This window comes from Vulpes lagopus, chromosome 5 (assembly GCF_018345385.1).
Source record: "Vulpes lagopus strain Blue_001 chromosome 5, ASM1834538v1, whole genome shotgun sequence".
In the NCBI taxonomy this organism is placed as follows: Eukaryota; Metazoa; Chordata; class Mammalia; order Carnivora; family Canidae; genus Vulpes; species Vulpes lagopus.
The window spans coordinates 80,685,939-80,697,637 of record NC_054828.1 but is presented as its reverse complement, the minus strand read 5'-3'; the positions used below and the strand labels follow the sequence as shown (position 1 = coordinate 80,697,637).

Here is an 11,699-nt window from a genome sequence, read left to right as displayed (position 1 = left end):
CAGGACAGTGGCACCTGTCTCACCTCCTCCTGCCCCTGTCTTATCTCTCTGTCTCTCAGTCTGCATTCATTCCTCTACCCACTTCTTGCTCCCTTATCTACTGCATCGTCAACTAATCTCCAAAAACCTTATACAGCCTGTCTCTTCCCGGGACTAAACCCACACTGCCAAAAAGCAGGATAGCTTTGAGATTAAAGATGGGACATCTGCAATCAGCCAATTTGGGTTCAGATCCTGGCCTCACCTCTTCCTAGCTGCTGGGTGACCTCCCGCAACTTACTCCCCTTTTCTATGCCTGCGTCTTCTTCTCTGTAAAATGCAGATAAAATAATTCCTACAAGAGTGAGGAATGAATAACACCTATAAAATACAAAGCACAACCCGGTATAGAATGAGTGCTCAGTCGGTTCTAGTACTGTCTGCACGGACACATCCCGATGGTACTGACATCCAACATGCCTAAAACGGACTCCCCTTCCCTCCTTGCACATTTTCCTCCTGGTTCTCCACCTGCCTGGAAGATAATGGCAGCATCTGTCATTCGGGTTCCCGGTGTCTCACCAGCCCCTGCCTGGGTCTCCCTGCCTCCACGTCTTCCACCACAAATCACTCTCCACATGCCACAAACTAGCTCATCTCACTCCTCTCCATAGGTTCCCGATTGCCTGCCAGATAATGTCCAAACTTCTAGGTTCACCATATAAAGCTTTCTGTGCCTCCTCTTCTGGGCTGAGCCCACCCTTCTCCCCTCTCCCTCCCACCTCAGCCTTGCGTCTTTCCTTATGCTCACCCCTTGCCACTCTGCTCGCAGGTGCATGCTGCTTCAACACTCTGAAGTGTCCTTGCCCCATGACACCACCGGCAGGCACCAGAGCCCCCAAGGCCTCCAGTCTGCATTCCACACAGCCTCCTCCCTGCCCTGCTCTCCACCAGCTTCTCAGCACTGTTCGCCGCCATCCAATACAGCCTCCTGGACGTGCTTCATCACACTTCTGTGCTTTTACCCAGAAAATCTCCTCCTTCTTTATCTGCCAGATACTCATCCTCCAAGTTCTCCCAGAGTCACGGCCAGGGGAAGCCATGCTGCCTCTGCTGGCTGAGCTGGCTCTTCTTTCTCTGCACCCACAGGGTTCCCATCTCGAGTCTGGGTCAGTCACAGGGCTCTCATATTGGTTGTGTGGGTGTGAGTAGCAGCCTCATCCAGCAGCCTGAGCTCCTGCCCTCATCCCTTTCCTCCTGTTTTTATTTGTTTGGCTCCAACATACATGTTGCTCCTTTGTCCATCTCTCTTTCTGCTCTAGAATATACACTTCATGAGGGCAGAAGCTTTTGTCTGCCTAGAATAGTGACTGGCACCAGTAAGTATTCAGGAAATATTTGTTTCTATACCTATCTGTGTATCTCTAGTAGTTCATACATTGTCTGGCTTGTAGTAGGTTTTAAGTGTATGTTTTTGAATGAATGGACCAATGAATAAATATTATGTTGCTAGCCTGTTTTTAAAAAAGTTCAAACACTACATTGGATTCAAAATTCTCTACCTTCTAAGCTGGCCACTCAATTCTGAATGCTCTGTGTCTTAGCATGAGTGCTTATCTTGAGACTAACTGCTCGGCTATTGCCCTTGACCATATCTTAGACACTGGTCTTCCCACACCCCTGCCCCTACTCCAAACAGAAATTCTATTTACCCATTTATTCAACTCATATTTATTAAGCACTTGAGATAAGCCAATCACTCTTCCAGCCATGCCATCCACCTCTGCTCATTCTCCTTCTTTCTGTCTTCAAGGTAATGAGAAGTTGACCCTGACTGACCATCCAGGCCCTTGTGACTCTCTCCTTAGACACTAATAACCCACATTTCAGCACTCCATCACCGGCATTACTAACCTAGATAACATGTATCCTTTACATATGTGGCTTTCGCAGAATATTTCTCTATAAAAAAATCAGCATTTTATAACATTTCAAACATATTGGATACAAATCTTTCTCCTTTTTTAAAAAAATTTTTCCTGTCTCCCTAGAGTACTATATACAGAATATCCACCTAACCTCAGGCTCATCGCTATTATTCTGTGACTTGACAGTGTGTCAAGACATGTAATTGGCACTTAGGAATTGAACAAGCTTCACAATGACCCCCCTTTGTAGACTCTGGGGTCTCCTGACATCATCTCCTGCTCTCCATTGATAAGTGTCTAATTGACAGTGGGGTTAGAAATCAGATGATGAATTTTACTAGAAAGGTTTGTAAGCAAAGTATAAACTACCTAAGTGAGGGTGTGAGAGATTCTCCTATTTATAAAGTATATCCACTTGAAAGCATGGATTTTGTATGGTTTATTTTGTTGATCAGAGGCCTTTCTCATGTAACTGCTATTCTTCAAGTGTATTCAGGATTCTCGAGGCTGGATAAGTGACTTCTTGAAAAGTGTACCTTTAGTGCATTTGGCATTTTATGTATTTTCTTCTGTTGTTAGCTATCTTTATGTGCTTATGTCATAACTTTTCAATTAGATTGTTCCCCGGTTAGATTATGAACGTCTCAAGGGCAAGTGGTATCTTATAGTCATTCATTCTTTTGCTAGGCTTTTTTTTTTTTTTTTTTTTAAGCAACTACTATGTGGAAAGATCTTTGATGGAAATAAGATAAATGAGACATGGTAGTTACATTACTGGGCAGCAGAATAACCAATACAAGGTAAGAAGGTGAGTATAAAAACTCAGAGTGCTATGTGAGTTTAAATAGAGTAGAGGAATGCTTTCTGGTTGTGAGAACTAGGGAAGGCTTTGGGAAGAGATGGCATTTGAGTTGGATCTTGGCAGACAGAGGAAGTTTTAGTGAGTAGCATTCTAGGTCCATGAGGATGGGCAGGGAGAAATATATGCATGAATTTGTGAAACAAAAATAGTCATGCTGGAGTCTTGAGAACACCCAACACCTAGTACCGTACTTACCTCGTTGGGTTTGTAACAAATGGAGAAGTGAAACAATGGAGTGGCAGATGGAATCCACAATTTTACCTTCATTACTAATTCAGGTTAAGCTGGAGAATTCAGCTTTAGGCAAGAGCTAAATAAGCCTAAGCGGCTTTATATAGAAAATGGGAGCCAGGGCAGGCCTCCAGGTGATACAGACCGTCCTTCAGCACCTGACATGTTTTCCAGCTCTTACCTGTTACATTTGGATACTTGAGAAGTTAAAACAAAGACTAAATGGCATTTAAATTTGAATTTATTGTCTTAGAATAGAGTTTATTTTGCACTATTCCCCTAGATTTCATAAACTGCAGTGAATTATAGTCACTTCCCACCAACATTTAGTGAGGATTTGTGTATTTCATAGGGACTATTCAGGAGCATCATAACAAGAAATGGAAATCCCTGGCCTGTTGTAAACTTGAAGGGTCTACATTTTAAAGATGAAGGACACATGTTTTTATAAAGCTCTACATTTCTGCACCTGAGCATGGTGGAGAGACAACTGACTTTATCCTTAGGAAGCTGGCTACCGGAGTCGCAGCACCTGCCCTCTGGGGACTGGTGACAGGTTGGTGAAAGGTAGGCAGATGTCCTGGGTTGTCAAGAGTGAGCAGTGAAACCTGGTGGCAGGCTGGGGGGTGAGGGTGGGGGTCAGGGTTGGCACACCAGACATGTAATGTGCCCTGAAGAAGTCCAATATACGGGAGAGACTATGGGGTGGGGAAGAGAGGTGGTGAGGGGGCAGTGATGGCTTTGGGGGTTAAAGTTCCCCGAGTAAGGCGAGCTCAGGGTAGGTGTGTTTCCCCACACCAACTGCCCACAGTGGTTCATCAGGCATGCCTCTACTCGAGAGCTCATGTAAGCAGCTTTGGGTTCCAGCCAGATTCCAGACTCTCTACAGGGATCCCTAGCCCTACCCACACAGGACAACTAAGGAAGAAGAATGCAAATATTCGTAGAAACAGTTGACATCTGTTCAGGCCTACTTGGCACCAGCCACTTTGCACTATCTCCCCACCATGATCCTGCAAGGTTGCGGTTCTCAGCCTCTTACTTTCTGGACAGGGAAATGGACTCAGAGATGGATGCCAATCTCTGGTTGAATCAGGACTGAAACCTGGGGCTGCCTGCCGGCCTTCAGAGGTGTGTTCTTCCAGCAGTTTCTAGAAAACCGGCGGGGGGGGGGTGGGGGTGGGGGTGGGGGGAGTGGGGGGAGGATGGGCAATGATTCCTCTGTTACAAGGGAGAAGGTTGGCAGTGGGGGTCTGGCTGTGTGTGGTTATTTGTGGGCTCATTTCCCGGGCTGTGTGTGAGTTTAAGTGTGAGTAATGTACATTGGTTGAGGTGTGGGTGTCTACGGACATTTGTAGTTCAGTTCTTGGAACGTGTATATGAGTGTGGGTGGTGGGAGGGTTAGTCCCTGGTCAGTAGGAATGTGTGCGGGGCTCTCGTGTAGGCAAACAGGCTGGGGTTTTGTGCATGATTGTGAGTGTGTGGGGGGGGGGGCGCGTGCACGCGCGCTTTTGAGGGTGCAAGTATGTTGGGGTTCGCGTGGGGTCAATCGCAAGCCGTGTGCTCGCGATGTGCGGAGGAGCGGGCGAGTGTGAGGTCAGCCCGTGCGTGCATGAGTGTGCACGCGCGTGGGTGACTGAGCGTGCGGCGGGTGTGGCGGGGAGGGGGCGGGGGGCGGGGGGCGGGGGGACGCCGGCCGGGCCCGCCCTGCGCTGCAGGTGGGCCGGGCCCGCGGCGGGGCGGCCGCGCTCGCTGCTCTTGGCTCGCGGCCGCGCCGGGCTCGCGGGGCTGGGCTCGGGCTGCGGGGCGGCGCCGGGACAGGAAGCGGAAAGCGGCAGCGCAGCGGCGGCGGCGGCGGCGGCGGGGCTCTGCCTCTCAGGGAGCCCAGCGCAGGCCGCGCAGCCGGGGCCGCTGAGAGCCGAGAGCGCGGGCCGCGGAGCCCGCACGGCCGGCGCAGAGGTGAGTCCCGCGAGAGGCCGGGCGCGGGGTGCAGGCCCCCCCGCCGCGGAGCCCCCGCGCCCCCGCCCCCGCCTGGGACCCCGGGCCCCCGCCCTCCTCGCCTCGGGCCGGGAGCCCGCCCCCCGCCCCCCGCGCCGCGCCCCGATCGTGCCTCCCGGGAGCCCCCGCCCCCGCCCCCGCCGTCGCTGCTGCGCCCCGCGCCTCGGACTTTCGGACTTCGGGGTGCGTCCCCGGTGCGCGTCCCGTCCCTGCGGGCGGGGCCGGGCGGGGCCGGGCGGTCCTCCGCTCCCCGGGAGCCGGGAGCCGGGAGCCGGGAGCCGGGCGCGCACCGCGTTCCCGCCCCGCCGCGGGGCTCGCCGGGTCAGCGCCCGGGTCAGCGCCCGGGTCAGCGCCCGGAGCCGGCCCGTGTTCGCACGTCGCTCCCGAAACGGGCGGCGCCGGAGGCCGGGGGGCGAGTGCGCTGGCGCCGCGGAGCGCGCAACAGGCAGGTACGAGTTTACTTTCAAAAACGCCGGGGTGGAGCCGCCGGCGCGCGGCGAGCCGCTGCCCGAGGGGCCGCGCTGCAGGAGCCCCCCGCGGCCGGGCCGGGCCGGGCCCTCCTTTCCTCCTGCAGCCTTTGAACTGCCCCACGCCGCGCGCCCGGGAAGTGTGAAGCTTTATGAGGACTGAGGCGCGGCGCCCGCGGAGGCAGGCGGGGCGGAGCCGTGGCCTGGCGGCCGGAGACGGCCGCTGAGCCTCGCCGCGGAGAAGCCCCTCGCTCCGCTTCCACGTCTTGGGGCGGGGCCGGGGCCGGGGCCGGGGCCGGGGCCGGGGCCGGGGCCGGCCGGGGAGGTGTCGTGAGCCCGTTTAGCTGCTCGGCAGGAGATGTCACGGCGCTTTACTGTGATGCTGGTGTGGCCGCCGCGTGCATTTTGCGAGACCCTCACGCCGTCCCGGCTGCGGCTGGAGATGCCTGCGTGTGTTCTTAGACCTTTATGCCAAAAGCTAGCAAAAGCTGTAAAGAATCTGGCATTCTCGCTTGATACGTTTTATGAATTTTACGGAGTTGCTGGGAAATATTACAGCTGTGTCACCAGTCAACGCTGATCAGCATTCTGCCTCCTGCGGGTGGGCTGCGTGATTACACGGCCCCCAGGCCTTCCAGGTGACACGGCGCAAACTGCCTCAGACCGGGGAGAAGTAATTAGTCATTTTATGTGACCACTAATTAGAGTTTTTAGAGTTGAATTAAATCAGTGTGATATCTCTGGGGCTTTGACTTCTGGGAGGAAACTGTTTTATTCTGCAGTTCCGAGAAATAACACTCTTCGCCCACCCGGGAGCGTTGAGCATTCCCAGACCTGGGTGTCTCCCAAGGGAATTAGTGGAACGTTGCTGGGAAGTGTTCGCTCTTACAGGCCTGGCGGTGCGACTGGGTTGCAACTTCATTTGTAAGTAAAATGGGACAAGAATCTTGAGAGTGGCATATTTGTAAGGAGGGCTTGCCGGGCAGTCCATTTTTATTTTTTATTTTTTTTATTTTTTAAATTATTTATTTATTTATTTATGATAGTCACACATTGAGAGAGAGAGAGAGAGAGAGAGAGGCGGAGACACAGGCAGAGGGAGAAGCAGGCTCCATGCACCGGGAGCCGGACGTGGGATTCGATTCCGGGTCTCCAGGATCGCGCCCGGGCCAAAGGCAGGCGCTAAACCGCTGCACCACCCAGGGATCCCCATTTTTATTGTCTTATGTGTTTTGAGCAACAGGACAGAACCATAGAGGATGGTTTCCTCCCCGAGCACCCATTCTGTGTCACCCAGTCTGTTGAAGAATAAACAGATGTTGAGTGAGAAAAGTGTCGTCCCCTCTATGCCCCTGACACACACAAACACACACCCTGTTTGTTACCCCAGACCTCGGCAGCGTTTGTGTCACGTGGGTGCTTATCACGTTGTATTTTAACAGGCAGCGTCTACCTTTGGGCTGAGAACTCCTTGGGAGTTACAGCCATTCGAGATTCTTTTCTCTCAGACTCCCCACAATGCTTGGGACACTGAACCTGTGAGCAGGAGTTGAAATTGCAAAATTCTTTGTGGGTTATGTGTGGTTTGGGACAATTTATGATCGTTGCCTACCCTCCAATGTATAAGTAAACGGTTCTGGTTAATTGCTGTATTGCTGTCTATTTCCCATATCTAAGAGTGCAGGTTGTGGAATTAGATTCTCAGAGGTCACGCCACGGCTTCCTCACTTACTGTGACCTTGCTTTGCTTAACTGTAACATGACATGAATATCTGTTGTCCCTTACACGGCTTGTTTTGAGGATTGAGATATTGCATGCAAGTGATTTAAACGGTCCACAACACGCAGTAAGCACACAGTGACCTGTAAGATTATTAGTGCCATGCCTTCTCTCTGTAAAGCGAACTAGCCGTGGTTAGGGGACTGGCTGTGTGTGGGCATGTGATGTGGGCATTGTGCTATGCCACTTTCCAGAAGGCGGACAAGACAAGTTTAAGGGGACTTGGGGCTGGACCATGTTTCTGTTCGTGGCTTTGGTCTTGCCTGAAGCCTGATGAAAAGGTACATGCTGTTCTCCCCAATCAGGGTCTTTCTGAATCCCATTTAATTGGATGCAGTCATTGGACTTGGCACCATGCGATTTACAGAGGAGGTGGTACTCATAAAATCTATTTTTTGAAGCTTAAAAGTCTAGCAGGGGTTAAGGGGGTGAACTTGAAAACAGATCTACATCACGGGACCCCAGACACCTTAACCATTCACAGCTCTTCAGAAATCTATATCCGGCTGCTGGGGCTGTTTCAGAGGTAATTAGGGATTCGAACCAAGAGTAGTTATTCTAGGAAGGTGATTTGAAATCATTGGCAAAACAGGTAAAATGAGATTGACATTTTGAACACAAGCAGCCCAGAGCCATTCAATTTTAAGGGGTCTGTTGTAATGAAAGAATCATTGGGTTTGTCACAAATGCCACAAGCCCTCTGATCCCCACATCAGTGACCTGGATAATGTTTTATGGTTTATAGGCCACAAGTTCAGCAAAAGTTTTTTCAGAGCTTGCCATACTTCTTCCCGCCCTCCTTTTCAACCCCCCAAGTCCTCCAAATAAACTCCATAAAACAGTTTTTGTTTTTTGTTTTTTTTCCTTGATCTGTCTGATACTCACTTCCAACCTGGGACTAGTAAAAGGAGGTCCAAGGAACAGAATGGAAATCCCTAAATTAGCTAAAGTTAATGGTATTCATTCTGGGTAGAGTAGCACTGACCCAACAAGATTCGTTAAGTTTAATGCAAGTGCTAAGGAGGTCCTGTGCCATGGGAAGGTATGCTTCGTAACTGAATGAATTTGACTTTACTGATGATAAATAACAACGCCAAATGGTGTGAGGGCTTTCCACATGCTAGGCACTATTCTAAATGACTATGAATTCTCTCATTTGATACCCACCACAAGCCGATAAGTAAAATATAATTATGTTGTTAGGAACACAGGCACAGAAAGGGTAAGTAACTTGATCTGAGGTTACACAGCTGGCACGTACCAGAGCCAGGATTTGAACGATGACAGTTTTCACTTCAGAACTTGTCTTCATTGCTCCTCCTCTGCCAAAGAAGAGCTGACTATGAACGAAATTATCTCCATTTACATTTTCCCCTTAAGTGCCATTTGACTGGAAAGGGGGACCTTGAGAATAATGTTCACCGCAAAACAATAAAAATAATGATTGATGGGGAAAAAATAATTAATGGAGGAAAACACTTTAGCATTATGTGTCTGATAGAAAAGTCACGTGCACAGTGTACATAAAAACGACTGTGCCAGAAACTTCTTTCCCTTAGAAGTAGACCCACTGCTGAAGGAGTAGAATGACCCTTTAAGTGCAGTGTGTGTGTGTGTGTGTGTGTGTGTGTGTGTGTCTCTGTACCTCTGTACCCCCTCCTGAGATAACTTTCTACCCTCCAAACCAGAGTTCCCTTAATTATTTTATAGCTGTAGGCAGAGCTGTTGATGTTTTTATAATTTCCTTTTCGTCAAGGTTAACTTAATGTTTACCACTGTCATTACCATAACATATTATTTCCCTCATATGAGCTTCTGAACACTGTGTTTTTCTTTTAAGTAGTAGGCAGGTATGTTTTATGTGGGTGAACTTAACTTGAGGGAAAGATTCTCTTTGAGGCCACCCATCTTCAGTTTTTAATAAAGCGTGGCAAAGGGGGTTCTCGCTGACCTTTTTGCCTGGGAATCCCAGAATTTCAGATGATGCCATGCAAGCAAAAGTGCACCTGTCTCAACACTGCCCTCTTGGCCTTTGGGAGATGTGAATTGACTAGCCTCGACCCTGGCCTGGCCTGTGGCCCCAGCTTCCCTCCAGGCAGTGCCTGTAGCTGGTACTGTGGCCCTTGCTCCTACTATAGCAGGCGACTGCTGCTGACTGTTACTTAGCCTGTCTGGACCATAAACCCTGCTGCCGAGTGAGAGGGTTTTGTGAGCACATTGCTGGTGGTTCTGACATCACTGCTAACCTGATCTCTGCGTTGTCCTCTCCAACAGAGAATGTAAAATAGGCAGCCTCCACCATTCCTTCTACAATGGGTCTGTGGCCTCCACGACCTGAGGTCTGCCCCAGAAAACCGTGCTCGGCACATATTTACTGAGTGCCTGTTGCATTCTAGGAGCTGGACAAATCATACGGAACGTGGTCCCTGCCCTCATGGAGCTCACAGTCTCTTCCGGAGCCAGATGTGAAGTAATCACGCCAAGGTGTCATCGGAAATTGTGATACAAAGGGAAAGGATGGAGTGCTGTGAAGGGGCCTCATGTAGACAAGAGGATCTGGAAAGAAGCAGGATTTAGTAGAGAGGGATGAGTAGGAGTGGAGCAAAATGGGGTATGGGGAGAGTATAGCAGTTGTACTGGGCTCTGCCAAGACTGAGGCTGCAGAGAGCCTGGTGCTTTGATGGGCCTGGCGCTGAAGAAAGAGGGTGCAGCTGGCGAGGTGGGCAGGGCCCCACTGACCAAGTGGAAGATGCTGTGTTGTACTCTCACTGGAGTGGGAGACCATGCAAGGGTTTTAAGCAGAGAAGTGACATCCACTTTGTGATATGAAAGATCACTCTGGCAGCTGCCCATGCCCTATACCATGGGGGTCATCGCTGGGGTCAGGATGATAGAGGGACAGGATCCAGATTCCAGGATCCATATTTACACCTTTCTGTGACTGTGTGGCAGCCAATCTGTTTATTACCCTGGGGACCTGATTCCTTTTCATTACTTTACTGCTGTCTTCCTGATAAAGGCATCCTTCTGACCTTATTTGAGTTCTGCTAATTTCTTGTGCATACAAGCGAACTATCTTATAAACATCATTGCGGTGATAAGCTTCATGATGGGTGTTTGTGTTAACTGTATGCAAGCTCTTTCATTGGCCCTGAAAATAAGTCCGCTCTGGATTTTCTTAGTTTGCCTCCTGTTGCTCATGCTTAATCCTTACCGAGATCTGCGACAGGATTCGATAGCTGTGATAGAAACAGCATGACTTCGGGAAAGGAGCCCGTACTCAGCGGAGACTGGATTCCATGGTTGGGGGGGCAGCGAGCTGCAGACTTAGTAGTAGGTTAGCCCTCTGTGCATGGAGCCTGGAGGAGGTGGGTGGTTGAGCATTGGGGGAATGAGAGGAGGCTCCTGAGGGCAGGTGGCACTTAATGACAGTGGGATGCATGGGAATCACAGGAGAGAGTGTTGGAAGTGGCACTTAATGATAGTGGGATGCATGCGAATCACAGGAGAGAGAGTGTTGGAGGTGCCACTTAATGACAGTGGGATGCATGCGAATCACAGGAGAGAGAGTGTTGGAAGTGGCACAGGCCTGGGTAGATGGGATTGGTGGGATGACTGGATCCCCCTCGCCAAGGATGTTGGAAAGACTAGGCCAGGACTCCAGGGGGCACTTGTGGGGGTGCTCCAAAAAGAGCAGGGGCAGCCGAGTAGGAGAGGTGCCCTGAGCGGGATTGATTTTTTCAGTGTTTGTCAAGTACCTGTTATCCCCAGAATATCCTGCAATAGGTACACCGTGGCTCCCATCTCCGGTGAGCTTATGCTAGATGCTTCTCCGTCTCCACAGACGGAGAAGAAGAACGGGCGAGTTTTGAGCCTTAAAGGATAACTTGATGGGGGCAAGGGAAAGAGTGTTGGAGAAATAGTAGCCCCAACGCCGTCGTGTCAGAGGATGACCGGTAGTGGAAAGTTCTGGGAGGACAGGCCACTTGCTGTGCACATGTGCTGTTGTTGCTGTGCCAGCATTGCTTAGCATGGCCTCCTGTGCCTGCTTGCTGAATGCGGAGTAAGATGAATGCAAAAATGGGATCAGAAGGTCTCTGGAAAGGAGGACTAGGATGTGACCTCTGCATTTGGCCCACTTAGAGCTGCTTCAGTAGAGTGTGGAGGGAGGAGGATGGGGGGACAGTTCAGGGGGAGGGAGTGGCAGTGCATACAGATCACCCCTCTGAGGAATACAGGTAGGACTTGTGGGAGAACCTGTATGTGGGTGCTGGTAGAGTTAGGTGAAGCCTTTCCCTAGAAGGCACTTGGGAACCCATGATTTCCTTTAAGAGACGTGCCTGGAGTTGTCTTAATGGATGGCCAGAGATTTTAATAGGGACTTAGAATGATGTCCTTTCGCAGAGGGGGGAAGGAAGGGGAGCCTGGGTTACCATGCGCCTTCCGTAGGGAGC

At 50.7% G+C, this 11,699-nt stretch overlaps 1 protein-coding gene across 4 annotated transcripts in view; it reads left to right on the top strand.

Moving 5' to 3' along the window:
• Window positions 1-4,806: 4,806 nt before the first annotated feature.
• VANGL1 (VANGL planar cell polarity protein 1) overlaps window positions 4,807-11,699 on the top strand; it is a 54,078-nt gene continuing 47,185 nt past the window's right edge. The window contains exons 1-2 of one of the 4 annotated variants that reach the window (XM_041755407.1): window positions 4,809-4,959; window positions 9,642-9,729. The gene's annotated coding sequence lies outside the window, so the exon portion shown is untranslated. Of the gene's footprint in view, window positions 4,960-5,247; window positions 5,448-9,641; window positions 9,730-11,699 lie in introns of those variants that run through there. The other 3 variants (XM_041755408.1, XM_041755406.1, XM_041755409.1) reach the window with 3 other exon arrangements.